The following is an 18,813-nucleotide window of genomic DNA, read 5'->3' as shown; positions in this document are numbered from 1 at the left end:
TGGTTACGTGGGATACTGTTTACAGTTGTGAATCTGCAAACTCGGCAATGAATACTTTCTTGGATTTAATGAGGAATTGTGTTGATGCTTCTACTAGAGTAAAGTATAATAAAAGAATAAGGAAACCCTAGATTACGAAAAAAAATTTATGAAAAAATTAACATTAAACATTGACATTGAGCTGCGATATAATTTCAAGACATTTAGAAATATATTAAACAATGAGATAAAAGAAAATAAGAATGACTATTATACTGCAGCATTTTTTCAAGCAAACGGTGATTCAAAATCTCAATGGAATTTAATTAACAAATTAATTGGTGAGGATAAATATAGCAGCATTGACGCGGTTTTTACTGAAACAACTGGTGAAATAACGAATCCAATTGATATTGTTGAATGTTTTAATGACTTTTTTTTCTAATTTTTGTAACAACAATCTTCCTAATAATTGTAATTCATTAAATTGTTCAAATTTAAATTTTTTTGAGAAATCCTTTTTTATATACCCTACGGATAGTCATGAAGTATTGAGTATAATAAATTCTTTGCACTCCAAACAATCGTCAGGATTTGACAAAATTAATTCCATAGCATTGAAGTGCATTGTACCATATGTAAGTGATGTCTTATCGTTTATTTTTAATTTAAGTTTTATCACTGGTGAATTTCCAGAATGCCTGAAACTTGCAATTGTTTCTCCAATACACAAGAAAGGGGACAAAAAGAATGTTAATAATTACAGACCGATTTCTTTACTATCTGTCTTCTCAAAGGTCATAGACAAAATAATTAAATCCAGAATAATCAAATTTCTTGACAGCATTAATTTTTTTAGTGAGAACCAATTTGGATTCAGAAAGGCAAAAAGTACAGAGGACGCTCTTGTTAATTTTCTCTCAAATGTGTATATAGCAGATAACAATAATTGTAAAGTTGTGTCATTATTTTTAGATATCAGCAAAGCTTTTGATACCGTGAATCATAGTATTCTTCCAACCAAACTAGAATATGCAGGAATTCGGAGTTTGCCACTTAAATTTTTCAAAACATATCTTACTAACAGAGTTCAAAGTGTGAAAGTAAATTCCGTTTTGAGTTCTAAAAGACAAATTACATCTGGTGTACCTCAAGGATCAGTACTTGGACCTACTTTCTTCCTAATATATATAAATGACCTGTGTAACTTTAATTTGAAAGGAAAAATCACTGCTTTTGCTGATGATTTAGCTCTTTGTTACTCTGAAAGCTCTTCAATTAACTTGAGGAATAACATGCAAAATGATCTTAACTCAATAAATATCTGGTTTAGAAACAATAATTTAAAATTAAATACAGATAAAACTAAATATATGTTATTTGGTTCTGGTACTTTCGATGATTTTGGTGTCCTAAAATATCATAGTGTGACAGATGGCTGTATCTCGGATTGCATGTGCACAGTTGTAAATAGAGTAGACACCTTTAAGTATCTAGGGATTTTTTTAGATTCAAAACTATCCTGGAAAACACATATTAATTATTTGAGTGTAGAATTAAATCGGAACATTAAGAAATTTTATTTTATCAGGAATAAATGTTCCCAATCCATTTTAAAACTTCTTTATTTTGCTTTAGTAGAATCTAGATTGAGTCACGGCATTACATGTTGGGGTGGGACATACGTCAGCAATCTTTCTTCACTTTTTGTCACACAGAAGTCCTTCATCCGTATCATTCTGAGTAAAAATAGACTCACGCATACATTTCCACTTTTCAATCAATTAAAGCTACTCCCTCTACAACATTTGTACGTTTATAAAAGTTTCGAGGTTTATAAAATCTCGACTATTCGCGTGACATTTTTATACTTCTCGTTTCGCATTATGACATCGGTAACTTATAGCCATCGTCAAACGTGCCTACTTGGCGATATTTACAGAGAACACCATTAATGGTTATTTTCAGGCAAAAAATGGCATAATACATGATAAGTAGTGATTATTTGCATAATTTTCGTAACACTAGTTTTACCCTTTTCCAGAGGTAAGCTAGATGAGTATAAAGTCGTTGTGTGTGCACCTAACATAGGGTAACCAGGTGTTTTCTTATTCTTTATTCACTCCTTAGACATTTTTTTTTTTTATATTGCACTGTTTAAGTAAATGGACCTTTTCTGGATATTATGCCGAGAGGTGAACCTTGGTAAGCAAAATCTCTGGTCTCCGCCGGGAATCAAATTCAGATTGCCTTGCAAACAGGGCAAGTGGTCTATCATACAAACAACTTCTCAAGTCGGACACCGATATCTCGAACTCTCATTTAAATAATTTAAATTGTCAATCGCGGCTGTGACGACGAATCGGAAATAACGACAAAACTTTGCGAAACCTTCGATATCGTTATAATCGAGTTTGGGTGTTTCTATATGATACAGAAATTGTAAAAAATAACCGGTTTTTTTACATAATAAACTACCACTTCGATGAGTTTGATAAATTTCTTTAAATTCATAATTTTTTCCAGTGAGCATGCACATAATAGGCATGTATTAATTTACCAATGCCTACCCAAGCGTCATTGGCAAATTTGATACATACTAAAAAAATTTCCACTTTTACCGGTGATTATGCATAATAGGGCGTATCACGAAAAACTTTTTTTGAAATTGAAAATTTCAAGTTGATAAAAGTTACTATATTTACAAAAAAAAAATTGCAGTCAAATTGAAAAAAAATATTAAGTTCCCCCGGAATGGGCCTAAAATTTCATTTTTTTCGTCAAAAATATAGATTTTTCAACATTTCATAACGGTTATAAGCAGCTCCCTCAACCTGTAACCAAAGTTCTTTTCAGACTGGTTGTAAAGGACAATTTATAGCAACTAATTTAAAATATGCTTGTAAAAAACAAAAATATTCGACCAAGTTCATTATTGCTTCAAAAATATCATATTTTAATATTTATAGAAAATGAAGTGTTTTGTAACATGTTTATTCCTGAAGTGTTGTAGTGGCATATGTGAAGTGATGCTTCGTTTCAAATTTTGGAAGGTATTTCCTGTCCAGCAATCCTGATCTAATGAACCCATCTCGCTGTTAGAAGCCACAAACGTGCTTCTCTGTACCTATTTTACAACTTTTTCCATAACTTGTGTGTGAGAGGGAATTTCAAACTCCTTTCTATCGCTATAATTCCTGTTTCAACAATCACTTTAGCTCTTTGTTGCTTAAGGGCGGTATTCACCGACATGGTTTAAACCAGTAATTACAATTTTTGGATAAGAGATCAACATAGATTTGTTGAAACCCTGAATTTAACCAATCCGTGTCGATCTCTTATCAGAAAATTGTGACTATAGCTTAAACCATGTCGGTGAATACCGCCCTTAGTTAGTTATGAGAGGTGGTTCCGTTACTGTTGTAGACTGCCAGTTACAGTTAATAAGAGCTATGTAGTCCTCTGCCTCAAAATTAACTTGTGGTGGTTTGAAAACCCTCTTTACTTTTAACTCTGTCGAGCTTTTTGTATTCTCTTGCTTGCCAGACATCCAATATGTTTTCGTGAGTCAAACAACATTCCCAAAAGATGTTCTTAGTGTACCTTATAAAGGACTTCTCTGCAGAGTTTATTGAACTTGATTGCATTAACAAAGATCATCTTCAAAGTACTTGACGCATTGTACTATCTTAAAAAAGTTTTGTTGGGATGCATATAAATAATTCTTGGATGACATTTTATTGTAAACCACGAGGGAGCATAAACTTTTATGACATGCTCAGCTAGTTTTTTCAACTTCGGGGTTGATCAAGTGATGCAATACATACAGTCGAATCCCGTTACAACGAACTCCTTGAGACCGGAGAAACCACTTCGCTATAACAAATTTTGTTAAGAAGGAATTCCAGGTATTCTCATTGTCCCTATGTAAACTTATCTGGTGGTGTTCGTTAAAACGAGATTTTCGCTATAACGGTATTCGTTAAAACGAGATTCAACTATAAACGTAAAATTCGATTTGTCATTGTCAGCCATCTTGCATAAGAGATTTTTCCAGGGCTTCTGTTTGCCAATTCTTGGGGGCATTCACCTGTAAGTACAGCCTGACATATATGCCAGAGATATTTCTGGTCGGTGCTTAACTCCTTAAAATCAACGTTTGGAAAAATATTATTTATTTTATTGTACTCAACAACTGGTCAATTTTGACAACTTGTTAAACGTTTTCCTATTGGACCATTATAAAATAAAGTAGGTCCAGAAGTTGGACCGTCGAGGGCAATCATAACTTTCCTGAGAGGCAATTCGTTTAAATGAAGCAAACACACGACTGCTTGTACTGGGGGTTTTACAACATTTTCGAACAATGAAATTGATCCATTAGAAACTCTAGTATTTGATGTGGTACCATCACAACCAAGAGCTTCAATAGTTTTCTCGCCAATGCAGTTTTCTTTCATAAATTTTAGTATTGATGACACCAAAGCCGGAGCGGGGGGGGGGGAGACATGGGGACATTTATGATTACATAAATATCGATCCTCAATCATTTTCCCAATAGCAGAGTTTCCGTTTTTAAATGATGCAAATAATAGATTATAATTTCTTTAGTAAGAGTGTGATCACATCATTATAAAACCCAGAGCATAAATGGCAATTGATACTTCCTAGGAAACATTAAATCCAACGCGGGGACTCAGTGATGAATATCTTCGTGCGACTGATAACTAGACATTCATCGCGATGGCAAAAAACAAATAATCATGAAACCCTCGAAACGTCCTCATGATGAGCCGGAAGAAAACAATTATTTCTATTTTGGAGTTCGAATTTCGAAACAAATCGCACATTACATACAACAGCGCTGGTGTTTTTTTTGTTATTTACGTGTTCTCGAATACCTCATTAGTGGGAATCATTTGGTCGCCCAAATATTCCATTCGGAATAGGAAACAATCGTTACACATCGGCTTCACGAATATGTCATTAGTTGAAAAGATGTCATTATATCCGGGAACGTACGAGCTGTATTACATTCATTATCAGTTTGTTTTTCAACCATAAGTCTTAAATATAATTGTAAATGCAAACTAAAGGTATAAAATACAAAGTTATCAAACCGGATTAATTTCTATTCAAGTATTTGTTTCATTAGTGCTCAATCCATATACAGGGTGGGCAAAAAGTCCGTAGAAAATTTGAAAATGAATAAGAACCGAAAATATAACCGAAATAAAAAACGGTTCGCAGGGTTAGCATCACTAGGTCACGGGAATTTTTTTAAGACAGGGAAGAAAATAACAAAAACATCCGATAGGTGGCGCTGGTACGAGCAATTTTGGTGAAAATATGCAAATGAGTCTGTTATAAGAACTTTCGCTCCTAATCCACAACCAGTTCGAATCTACAACCAATATAGCGATATGGCCAGAGTTGGTGAAGTAGAAGTCAAAAAATGCCTGTCCAGAAAACATTTATCCCAATTAGTAAGATCTCTGTACACGTAATTTAGTATGATATGAATATTTATTTCAGATTTAATAAATATTATAAGAAACGTTCTTCAAAATCTATGCCCTCCCTGCCTTATAATTTTTGGCCGGCCTGCAAATTATTTTTCAAATTCATTAATTTTTTTGTAGGTCTTCAAAATATATTATTATACCATTTATTGTATGACGCTCCACATATTATCTCTGTCGTTCATTTTTTGTGATCGACATTACTCCCTTCGCTCCAGACTTACACACGTGAGAGAATTTATTCCCATGTTATGATATCGGTCCGTTCCGATCTTTGCAAAAGCGATAACAATATCCGAATGATAACATTATCAGTTATTCTAATTAATGACGCGTCGACACTATTACTAAAACAAGCATTGGGGGTGTCTGATGAACCGCACGTGTGTCCCCCGCCTCCAAACTTCATCGCGAGTGCCATGTTTGAACTACGATTTGAGACCATCAAAGCTGTTTCAAAACACTAAAGATTTATTAAGTTCGATTTGTTTCTGGATGTGAATGCTATTCAACGGAACAGCAAGCGCATATTTCACGGTCATTAGTCCGCAAAACTACTTTTAAGCACGACTTGTTCTACGATTTCGAAGTTTTCCTGACATCTCCTTGGAAGAAAATCAACAGTAATAATAAGATGAAGCGAGAGAGAGAGATACCAAAACGAAATTTATATTTTTCTCGTTTTCAATTCATCCAAGTAGAAATGAATTGGGATTACGACGTTTTTGGATCTTGAAAGGAATTCCTTAATGGGGCTGTTGAGATATTCTTCAAAGCAATCCCCATGCAGAGAAAACCGAAACATGAATGACATGGAGAGAAAAAACATTTTCGAGATGGATGAATGTAGTGCCCGGCGACGGTATTATTTCTGAGCCAGTGAATCAAAGAATGCAAGTACATAAATTTTATGGACCGGAACAAAACGTCTCTATCTATTACATTTCAAGAGTATAATAATAACCTTATCTTTGAAGATAAGATACGTGGCATGTGTCTACTCTAATGTACAAGGGGTAATAGAAAATTACGATAAATGTGATGTTGTCTAGTTGTTTTCTATACCAGTAAAAATTGAAATTAAATTCGAATTAAAATATTCAATATTAGCACTTCAATATTTTATATCCCTATTCAATCGAGTAAATCTAAAATTACATGTGATTGTAAGGATTTATCAGGGGCGGATCCTGAAGAGGGCGAGAAGGCGCCTGTCTCCCTAGAAAATTTTTCATCATTAATTCTTCAAATGGATTTTGTGCCAACTTGATGAAATATTTGGATTTCTTATTTGGTATAAAAATTTAGATTTCTTATTTTGTGACGCACTGTATTTTCACTCTCAAAACTGGTACAAGGTACTTTTTGAACGCCTTTTGAGCATTTATCAAATTGCAATCATACCTCTACGACGGACGATCGATGAGATAAAGGCCGCATTAGCACTTACAGGATACCCTGTATATATAGGATGACCATATTACCTGTACTTTACGGGAGATTTAAGTGATTTTTCCCTTCCTAAAATTTTTATAAAATCTTCCATATTTTCCACAGTTTCAAAGAGGCTTACAGAAATTTTTTGAAATCTAGAATTAAGATCACTTTTCATGACTTATAAACTATATTATAATAATTATGTGAATCATAATTAATTATAGGCATATCTAAATTTTTATCTCTCATATTTTGTCAAACATCTACGTATTTTGTTGTTGTTGTGTGTGTGTGTGTGATTTTTTTTTTTTAGATTATATTTTTACCCATTGCGACTTACAGTAGCTCTTCATTTCCCGTCATTGGCAATTTTTCAATAACTTAGGCGATAATTGGCAATTTTGTTTGACTTTGGCTGTTTTTCTTGGCTGTCATTGAAAACTTGCCTTTGACAACAATTTGTTTTCGCTGTAATTGTTAATTTTATTTACCTTCAATAATGCTATTCCCCACTGCACATATTACTTGTATTTTACTGGAAATTTCGGTGATTTTGGTGTCCTAATTTTTTTTTTTGTATATAAAATGTTTGGTTTTCCCTCTTATTTTCAACGAGGCTTACTCAAATTTTTTAAAATTCCTTTGTTTGCTTCTGATAATTTATTTTGGCTGTAATTGATGCCTATACTTGCCTCTGAACATTTTTTTTACGCGATTGGCAACTTTACTTGATTTCGATACCTTTTTTTGGCTGTAATTGATAACGTCTTACCCAGTTTTTCATATTTTCGTGAAGGAAATATGGCCATTCCAGGTATTAATCGTGGAGTGTGTTTGATACTTTTCGACCGGAAGAACTTTCACGGGTCATATGTACCACTTCATGGGCCGCATTTGGCCCACAGGCCCGGAGGTAGTGCACCCGTGGCGTATAATTGATGTTTTAGGACAATTTGCAATTAATGTTTATGGCATTCAAACATTACCACCCTTTTACCTATTTAGATGTAGCCAAAGCTAAAATAGGCTCTCATGTTCAAATGTAATAGTTTTATGTGATGTGTAAAGAGTCATAAACATTAATTATTCACTGTTTGTGTAGTATTTTATGTGATACTAGCTGATACCCGGTGACGTTGCCCGTCCCGTAAAAAAAATGTATATATGTATACCTTAATAATTATTTCTTGATCAAAAAAATTTCTGCATCAAGTAAGAAAAAATTACTTTTATTTTTAAATATTATAATTAAAAACTTCAGGTGCAATCGCTTGTGAATGCACAATATTTTTAGTTTTTCCATCTGGTGTGTAGATGTACAAATTTTTCGGATTTCCAACACGCAAACAGGCGACGAAAAGCCGTCCGTGTGAAAAACAGGGCTCAAGTAGGTTGATACCTGCCACTGCTAACGATTGGCCTTGCGCTTTGTTGATTGTCATGGAAAAAACTAAACGAATCGGAATTTTGCATGTTGGTGAATAATGATAATTGAAAATGATAGCAGTGCTGAGTCATTTTGCTCGCATATTGGTGGATGATGATAATTTTTTAACTTCGTGCCAGAGTGTTGATGATTTGAGGCAAGCATTGAGTTCATCAGCTGGCGTTGAACATTTTTATTCTCAGTTTTGTCATCGTAGTTGTTGTTCCTTGTTATTAGTGACGCCATATGTCCAGCGGATATTATTCAAACGCCTTTTAAGCATTTTTTAAATTGAAACTATACCTCTACGATGGGCGGTTGATGAGATAAAGGTCGCATTAGCACTTACAGGGTACCCTGTATATTAGCTAGCAGAAATACCCGGCGCTCTTTTCGTGTTTTCTTCAATTACTGGGAGTATTGGAAAAGATACAAACCGTTATAAAGGAATAAACTGTTATAATAACAGAATTAAAGGTGTGACAAACCATTGTAAAGGCATATATACACGTCTTAAACACATTGTTGGAAATCACGGTAACCAAAGTAAACGTTCCGAAAGTAATTGTTGAGGCCCCAAAACCATTGTTGCCCGACAGTTTTTCGCCCATTTTGAGCATTTGCCCAGCTCTGACGAACTTTTAAAGTAGCCTACGGTTCAATATCGGTCCTGTTTGGTATATATGCAAAATCTGGCGCCGATCGGTCTAAAACTGTAGATTTGTATAAAGAACAGACATACGTACATACATACAGACAGACACATACTTTCACATTTATATATAAGACTAGCTATAATACCCGGCGCTGCCCGGGTTTTCTTCAATGAGGCTGTTAGAAACACGTGATATCTACCTCTTTCTTTGAGGGACATGCAAACCGTGTCTAAGTTAACCAATATGGTGACTTCCTGTGCGACTCATGAACTAAACAAATCTAGATTTAAAGAAACAGAAATGAATATATACTTTTTATCCTTTTTTAAGGGGCGCTAGGTATTTCGATCCCCCCCCCCGAACTTTAATTTATCCATCTGCCTGTTTCAGGTTTCAAAAATGCTTAATTGAAGCTCTGGAATTTCTTCGATGTACTTTACGGGCCCATAATTAATTTTAAAACATCCTAAGCTATGAATTAATGCAGTTGAATATCAAAAGACAATACGGAGACATTATTTTTCATGCTTGAGAAGATGTAAATAAAAAGCTGAAATCAATGTTATTGCATGAATGTCTAACTCAAAAGTAGGTCCGGCTAATTACTTCATTTTTAATCTCCTGGGCTTCATATATCTCTCAGCGACCTTAATATTTCAAAAATCGAGAATTCAATACAATTTTTAAAATTATTGATGGGGCGGAAAATCCCACTAATTTCCGCATTTCTACAGTAAAATCGACAATTTTAGCACTGATCTCTATGAGGATCACCCTTTTCCTGACTTTCAAAGCGATGCTGATGATGATTATGACGTCTATTCAAAAAGCCTCATTACTGAGAGTATATTGAAAATGTGGCAAACCATTATAAAGGCATAAACTATTATACATATACTAACAGGATTAAAGAAGTGACAAACCGTTGTAAAGGCATATACACGTCTGAAACGCATTGCTAGGGAACCACGGTAACCAAAGTAAACGTTCCGAAAGTGATTGTTGAGGCCCAAAAACCATTGTTGCCGGACAGTTTTTTGCCCATTTGGGGCATTTGCCCTGGGCTGACTAAATTTTAAAGTAGCCTATCGTTCAAGTCGGGTCCCATTTGGTGTATATGCAAAATTTGGAGACGATCGATCTAAAATTGTAGATTTGTATAGAGAACATACACACACACACAGAAAATCAATTTTATATATATAGATGTAGAGGTTTTGCGTTTTGCAGTGTCACCTGTGTGTGAATGAAATTTCAACTTTTTTAATTTTACAAAGAAAAGAAAAAAGACTCAAGCCATTTTGTTGTAAATTGCAAGCGTTTTATCTTGTGAGAATCTCTTTTATGCAATGAACTAATAAATGTGATTTTTTATAATCTTGTTAATCCCACTAAGCTTGCGGCCAAAAATTATTGGTTTTTTTTTGTACTTTTGTCATTCCTAGCCATTTCCTTCACCTCTTCCCCTTTTCAGGTATTCTTCGCTCTGGTGACAAACCCATTTTATTTAACATCACCTCTTAACTATATGTCACCACATATCATCAAAATGCTCAGCTCCTTCTTTGTTTTCTCTTTTTCACCCTATCGACAATTTGACACTTAATCTCTATGCTGGAGCTTCTCCACAACTTCACACTTTGGCACTGCACACACACCTTTGTTTTTGTTTTTTTTTATTCCCCTCCCATTCATATGCTTGCAAACAATATTTTGTGTTGTATATAGTGATTCTTGCAACCAATGTTTATTCATTTACTCAAGAAAACTTGTTACCTTCAAAAAAAAAAAGAAAAAAGATTGATATGTACAGGGTGTGCAAGAAGAATATTCACACATTGATCTAGTCCATATTGTGGAACCACTGATCACACTCAGATATCGTATATGTATAACGTGTCAGTACGCCGTTGACACGCTGACTGAAGTACAGGGTGCTTCACAAAGATGTTCAATATTTTTATACTGTGTCGTAAAATCATATGTTGTTCAATTATTTACCCTGTCATAATAGCATGATTGTATATATTTCCCTTTAATTTAATTTTGGCTCTGCAAGTTTGTTTGTTTTTTTTTGGCTCTGCTTATCTTTAACATTTTTGTTCATACAACGAATGTGTGTTCTCATATTTTTTTTTTTCGTTTTTTTTGTGGCGAGGCAGAATGTCATGCCATCACAGGCATGAATTTGCATTTTGTTATTTTATACTTGACCCCGATCGCAAAATTGAGTCGTACGTCTCCCCCCCAAGAATATGTGTGTGGTCGCTACAGAGAACGAGCGGTACCTTTTGTCGGCACACAACGTCATTCAACTATATACATCGCTGTTGCACAGTTCAACAATCCACGAGACGGCATGTCGCCGCACCAAGTAGGGGTTGCCAACCTTCTACCAACTCAGGGCGCACTATCGTCGCTGATTCGACGCCAGGTCCTTTGTACAGGAACGGTAAGAACCAGAGAGCACCGGTTACAGTGACTGCTGCTGTAAAAAGGGACACTCACGTACACCAGCGGCGAGTTCACTTTTGTACACTTGGCGAGCTCGTAATCACCAAGGTGCGAAAACATCGAGGAAAACTGGGTTTCTGGCGTCAGGACACTCAACATGTAGGAGAAAAAGGAAGAGGTTCTCTTGGAGGGACCTCCTGATGATCGTGCCGTTGCCTTAATACCACTTAAAAATATAGTTCATGTGATTCCACTGTAAAAGCCCACTTGGTTTTGAGATTGGATAAACTCACTTCCAGATTCTATCACATACAAGACAAAAATTATTTTTTGATTATTTATATAAGGACTATTACGATTACGGACTGATTATCTGTGGATGATGCTATATGATCACAATTTGTACGATTATTTATTCCAGATTATTTATTGTATACATGTATATCATTGTTATTTTCACATAAATTAATAAATTTCCGGATACACCCATCCCCCGGGAAAGCTTCGATATCTCTCTGAGATGGGAAGCGGGGTGTGTCCGGTCCTCCAATGTTCAATGTAAAAACCCACTCGAATGTGAACCGGACATCGAATGATCGGAAGCAGCATACAATGACGATCGGTCCAGATGACCTACCGGAAATCCATCTACAACTGCATCGACGCTCACCTGAATAGGACACTGCTCCGAGCATAAAATTTGAGAGCATCACATCAAGACGCATGAACCGACGCCCAGGATCACCCCCCTACACCATGCTACGGCCATAAGGACATTCATGAATAATTTATGAGGTACCTCATTGTTTTTTTTTTTTATTTTTTTTTTTTTGTGCACATTTTTAATTTAATGCAGAGCCAACATTTTCTTTGTTGAATGTCAATTCCGCCACCCAAAAATATTCTGACATGACCATTTAGTGTTTTGATTTTTGTTGTAAATTGCAAGCGTTTTATCTTGTGAGAATCTCCCTTATGCAATCTATATATATAAAATTGATTTTCTGTGTGTGTGTGTATGTTCTCTATACAAATCTACAATTTTAGATCGATCGTCGCCAAATTTTGCATGTATACCAAATGGGACCCGACTTGAACGATAGGCTACTTTAAAAGTTTGTCAGAGCAGAACAAATGCCCCAAATGGGCAAAAAACGGTTGGGCAACAATGGTTTTTGGGCCTCAACAATCACTTTCGGAACATTTACTTTGGTTACCGTGGTTCCCTAGCAATGCGTTTCAGACGTGTATGTGCCTTTACAACGGTTTGTCACTTCTTTAATCCTGTTACCATATGTATAATAGTTTATGCCTTTATAATGAATGGTTTGCCACTTTTTTTCAATCCTCCCAGTAATGAGGCTTTTCGAATAGACGTCATAATCATCATCAGCATCAGTTTGAGGGTCAAGCAAAGGATGATTCCCATAGAAATCAGTGTTAAAATTGCCGATTTTATTGTAGAAATGCGGAAATTTGGTGGGGTTTTCCGTCCCATCAATAATTTTAAAAGTTGTATTGAATTTTCGATTTTTGAAATATTCAGTTCGCTTAGAGATACGAAGCCTAGGAGATTAAATATGAAGTAATTAGTCGGACCTACCTTTGAGTTTGATATCCATGTATTAACATTGATTTCAACTTTTTATTTATATCTTCTCAAGCATGAAAATTAATGTCTCCGTATTGTCTTTTGATATTTATTTGCATAAATTCATGTGGGTTAGGATATTTTAAAATTAGTAATGAGCCCGTAAAAAGTGGATCGAAAAAATTCCACAGCTTTAATTAAGCATTTTTTGAAAGCTAAAACAGGCAGAGATAGATAACTTGAAGTTCAGGGGGTGGAGGTTTATCGAAATACCTAGCGCCCCTTAAAAAAGGAAAATATATATTCATTTCTACGTTTCTGTAAATCTAAATTTGTTTATTTCATGAATCGCGCAGGAAGTCGCCATATTGGTTAACTTGGACACGGTTTATATGTCCCTCAAGAAAAAGAGAGGGAGATGTCACGTGATCCAAAAAAGCCTCATTGCGGAAACTCGGGCAGCGCCGGGTATTACAGCTAGTGAACTAATAAATGTGATTTTTTATAATCTTGTTAATCCCACTAAGCTTGCGGCCAAAAATTATTGTGTTTTTTTTGTACTTTTGTCATTCCTAGCCATTTCCTTTACCTCTTCCCCTTTTCAGGTATTCTTCGCTCTGGTGACAAACCCATTTTATTTAACATCACCTCTTAACTATATTTCACCACAATAAGTATTTCAGCGCAAACAGCAAATTTTTATGTAAACTGGTGGATTTGTTATTTTTTAAAATGTGACCAGGACTTCTCTTCCACCCTGTGTACTGTTTAAATTTTCGGACCTTCGAAACCATGAATATTTGGACAAATGTAATTCTTGCCCGTGCTGAAATCGGGCTCTGTTCTTATCATAACAAAATGCAAAACGTTTTTAGCATTTCTTTAATGACAAGCCGCCTCTGGAACTTGTGTAACCGATGGGTTAAACACTTCAATCTTCAAGCACGTGTATGGTTATGTTCCTGAAATATCGTTAGAATTTCCTAAATCCCTTATCGATGAGAGACGAGATATCTCGTCCAAACGTAAATTGAAGAAATTCATATATATAATCCAGTTCTCCCAGTTTTTTCAACTCCGCTCTCATCACCGTGGGGCTTAATTGCTACGCTATATATGAACGGAAGTTGTTTTTTTCTTCTCTCCGTCGTTTTCATACTCCATTTTTGTGATTCCCTCCTAAATACCATATACCGTTGACGCTCGTTATAACGGCCCCACGTTATAGCGACCATTCCATTATAACCACCGGCAGGATAAGTCCCAAATGTTTTCATAGAACGAGTATCATACGTTTTACTTTCGATATAATGACCCTCCCAATATAACGTCTCCTTTTGATTAGACAAATGGGTTCGTTATATCGAACGGCGACCGTATTTATAAGAAAGATAAAAATAGAACACATATGGGAGGATGAGAAGGACAGAAGGTGGGAGTGAAATCTGCTGTACCAATATCCCCCATTCCCTCCCTCCCCGTCTATTTGTAACATGCGAACAAGGAAGCAAGCTCTTCTTGAGTTTTATCCGCGGTACTTCAAGTACAGATTATCCAAATATTTTTCTGGACGCCTGTATATAAAGGGGTTAAATAGTTCTTTATTTATTATTAGCTATAATTTTTAGCCTGACAAAAAGGTATGATATGTGTTTGTACAATGTGAAACCAACAATTGGGAACGAAATAGTGCATTTCAATGTACTGTACAGTACATAGATCGTTCCAAGTGGGCGATGAACTTGGCTAGTTCGGCGAAAGTGCCTATGTTGCTGACCATGCTGCCCATGTTGTTGAGGCGCCACGATTACCTGATTTGCCAATAGCCCTTGCTGATGCTACGCGGAGAAACGGGATCCCGCGAGATTGCTCGAGAAATTCCCCCAAAGGTTGCCAACCAGGAGGAACAAAAGACAAGCAAAGGGAAGAAAAGAACAAGCAAGAAAAGACAACCCTTGGAAGTTCTCTATGTGACCGCATGTTATCGCTGAGTGTAATTGAATTGTCTCTTATGAATTAGTGCAAATTATTCTTCTGTAAACAAATCAGTGAGGTCTTTAATTTGATGCCTTTATACATCTGAAGGACCAGAGGGGACATAATCCAGAAAAATATTCACTCATTTTTGAGTTGTTGAACTCCCATTATTCAATGTCTCCCCCTCCATTACAATTTATGAACGTCTTAAGATAATACAGTGATTCTCGGCTAACGAAGATTGTTTTTTTCCAATAGCTAACGGATACCGATTCGAGTGACGAACATTTTCCGTTTATATGCAGCGAAACTTGTTTAATTCGAATTTTGGGCAATTCAAACCTTTACACTCTCTGAATTTTGTATTTGATCCAATGTTAACATTTTTTCTTCCTCGTTTTCATTTTTTTTTCTCTGACCTTGTTCTTCTTTTCTCTTACCTACAGTTAGGTTGGGACAAGGTTACCAGATTCCTCACTGATTCGTCAAATCGAGATTTGTCAAATTTGTCGCCAAAATCATGTATGTGAAGAGGTTAATCTTCATTATCCAGACTATTGGTTGCTGACCAATTTGTTTATTTATATCTGTTCTATGTCGAAGTGGACTCGACATAGGACCACGTTGGTGGGAAAGATGCAACGCGGAGATAAGGGAGCCGGGGGCATGGGGGCAATGCATCCCCCCCGGTATCAAAGTTAGAGCCGACTGATCTAATGTATTAAATTTTCTTTGATTTACATCATTTTTGATTTCCTTGCACTATATGTAATCTTTGACGTATCAATAAATTTTGGTTTTACCGGAGATGCCCAGAGCCTGGGCGTCTCACGGTTTCTCCAGTTCCAATGTATTAAATTAACATCATCATCATGCCCCCTCAGCAATCATCGTACCCCCCCCCCCAGACTTTCAAGTGTATCTCCGCCTATGGCATGCATATAATTATTATCTCGATAATAGGGTGACAAATTATGGCACGCTGACGACCCCACGAAAAAACAATGATAACCTTTGAATTTGTAGATGGAATCCTACCAAACAGACATCAGAATACCTCTCACACATGCCTGCGTACATTCCTTCCATCTTATTCCACATTTTCTTATAAACAAAAACAAAAAAAACTTAATAATCAACCGAAGTGTATCACTGTATTTCAATCCACAAACAATGTATACCTCAACAAATCACCTACCGAGCACCCCAAGTAAGAAAAATTATTATTTCATCAGTGGTTATATAAAGACCATTTTTTTACTCCTTGCCTTCGCTTCGAACTTTCAAGCTGCAACATAGGAATGAAACGACATTTGTCGAACCTCTCACGCGGAATGGGCTTTGACATTGGAGAGGGGGGAAAAAAAATCTCAACAGGAATAAAACTGGGTTTTTTTTTTTTCAGGAAATTGGATATTCCCGAAAAAGTTTCCGGGAGAACTTACATTTTCCGCTACAACGCCGAAAAGAATATAAATAAATCCATTTACAGAATAAAATAGTCGTTAAAGTTGAAGAATAAAAAGAAAAACTCGGTTCGGGTTCTACTCCGTGTATTCTGCAAGTGCATATTCTTTTCTATTGTCTTTGCAGTGTTGTATTGTGCGTTGTTTGGTGTATTTGCTCGCTATGACAGAAATAAGGAAACATGAGTTCAGTCTGTTCCCAATTTCGCGAAATACTTTCCTATTGTGTGGTTTCGGTTTTCCATTTTCCTTATTACTTTCTTTCGGATGGAATGCATCCTGTTTCTGTATTAAGATATGGTATGTTTTCGGCCGAAATGTACTGAGAAATTGAATTTTCCGGAGGCTGCTAGGACTCCAGTCAGCGCTTCAGGCTACTAATGCGTGATATAAGGAATTGAAAAGTGTCTCTCTGGTGTATTGGTTTACCGTTGCCCGGTATTCAAGGGGACCCGGGTTCGATTCCCGGAGGAGACAAATCACCTTTTTTTTTTCCAAATATTAGTTTCGGCATAACATGTAGAAAAAGTTCAATTTACCAGCATTCTGTTCCTTTTTAGAAAATGCGAAACACGGAGTTCTGAAAACACATACAGTGAAACTCCTCTAAGACGGCCAATCGGCATTCCGCAAAAAAGTGGCCGTCTGCGGAAGTGACCGCCGAATGAATATTGTATGACAGGAAAACAACATTTCAAAAAGATGGTGTCAATATAACGGTTTTCAATGTCACAAAAAAAAATCTCATGTTCAATTTACTTACAATGCTCACAAAACAGATGCATATACAGTGAAACCTCGTTACAATGATACTCGATATAATGTTAAAATCCCTCTACAACGGTATTTTTTCAAATATTGTCTGGAACAGCCTATAGCCTGTAATGTTAAACTTCTCTCGATACAACGATATCAGTACACATTTTATAACTCATGTCACATGTTTCAGTTGTTCCGAAAACGTCTAATGACATCAGTGTTGGGCATCACCTAATCACCGAAAGTGTTTGGTATCGCTACTTTTTGTGCGATACACTTTGGTGTATCGCACAAAATTCCATTCCATTTCTGAAGTAAAGATGGAAATGTTTGAATTTTCATGTTATGTCACTATCGTATTCCTGCTCTCTGCATAGAGACTTTTTTAAATTGGAGACTGACTCGAAGGCTTCGTATGCAGAAATTGAAATACCAGATATCATCCGATCAATCCCTTAACATGTATTATCCGGGATATCTTCTTTCTTTATAGCAAGTACTGTACATGATCTTTCATCACATTTCTTTTACTCCCTCATTGTTGTTCTACTGAATCTCTGAAGAAAGTATCCTCAAAGTCGAAACTTCCACATCCTTTACTTATTAAGTTCATAGACTGTTTTTCTTACGAAGGTTTTAACAACTGGATGTTGCGAAGATATATTTTGGAAGGAGAGAAAATTCACCTGCCCCTGTGGGGAATCGAACCCACGTCCTTTCACTTTCAGGGTGAACGCCCTAGACCACTAGACTACAGAGGCACCGAATCTCTGAATTTTCTCTCTTTCCAAAATATATCTTCGCAACATCCAGTTGTTAAAACCTTCGTATGATAGCGGAGAGTGACGTCATCCTTGTCTATGTTTTTCTTGTTAACCCTGTCACCCGGGGAGCAAATTTTTGAACTGTCTCACCAGTTAGCAGCAACCGTATAGCATTAGCCTTTTTTGTCGTCTCCTATTTACAAATGTTTTCAACTGTGTCATGCATAAACAGAAAATCCGATTGATCCGACAGGTATTTATTCTGATGTATAAAGATTACAAATAGAACTACCAGCTCTGTACCAACACCCACTGAAAATTCTCTAGTAGGTGTTGTCTGTACACTAGGCTTGCTGCTATTTTTTGGTTTAACAGTAGTTTTTTTTCCATATTTCGGTCATATCTATGACCCTGAATGTCAGCTCCAGATCACTTAGTCGACCAGAAGCACGTATCCAGATCACTTAAGTCAGTGGTGCGCAAACTAGTGGGTCGTGAAACCCCAAAGGGTAGGTCGCAAACCCCACAATGAACTGGGGGAGGGTCGCGAGAAATTCTCCAAAGTAAAAATTTCTCTAAATAAGAAATTTTCATTTTCATGTAAAAATACGTCAAAACTAAAGAATGCCTTTATTCAGCTGAGCTAATTACCATGTATCATGTAATGTAATTTTATCAAATTATACTTGAACAATATATGTCCGCGCCGTCATTCCAGAATCATAGACGAATGTTCAATGTCCTTGCAAAAGAAAAAAGAACGTGGGAAATGATGTTTGAAT

The 18,813-nt window shown here is 36.1% G+C and overlaps 1 non-coding gene across 1 annotated transcript; it reads right to left on the bottom strand.

Annotated features, from left to right (window-relative positions):
* Positions 1-17,954: 17,954 nt before the first annotated feature.
* Positions 17,955-18,028, bottom strand: TRNAS-UGA (transfer RNA serine (anticodon UGA)). The gene has a single exon. It is a non-coding gene; the product is annotated as a tRNA-Ser (tRNA).
* Positions 18,029-18,813: the final 785 nt, after the last annotated feature.

The sequence above is a fragment of the Pholcus phalangioides genome, unplaced genomic scaffold (assembly GCF_987345545.1).
Source record: "Pholcus phalangioides strain wild (caught in Gottingen) unplaced genomic scaffold, Ppha-v1.0 ptg000032l_1, whole genome shotgun sequence".
Classification (NCBI taxonomy): domain Eukaryota; kingdom Metazoa; phylum Arthropoda; class Arachnida; order Araneae; family Pholcidae; genus Pholcus; species Pholcus phalangioides.
The sequence above is the reverse complement of the archived record's forward strand: the minus strand, read 5'-3'. Positions and strand labels throughout refer to the sequence as shown.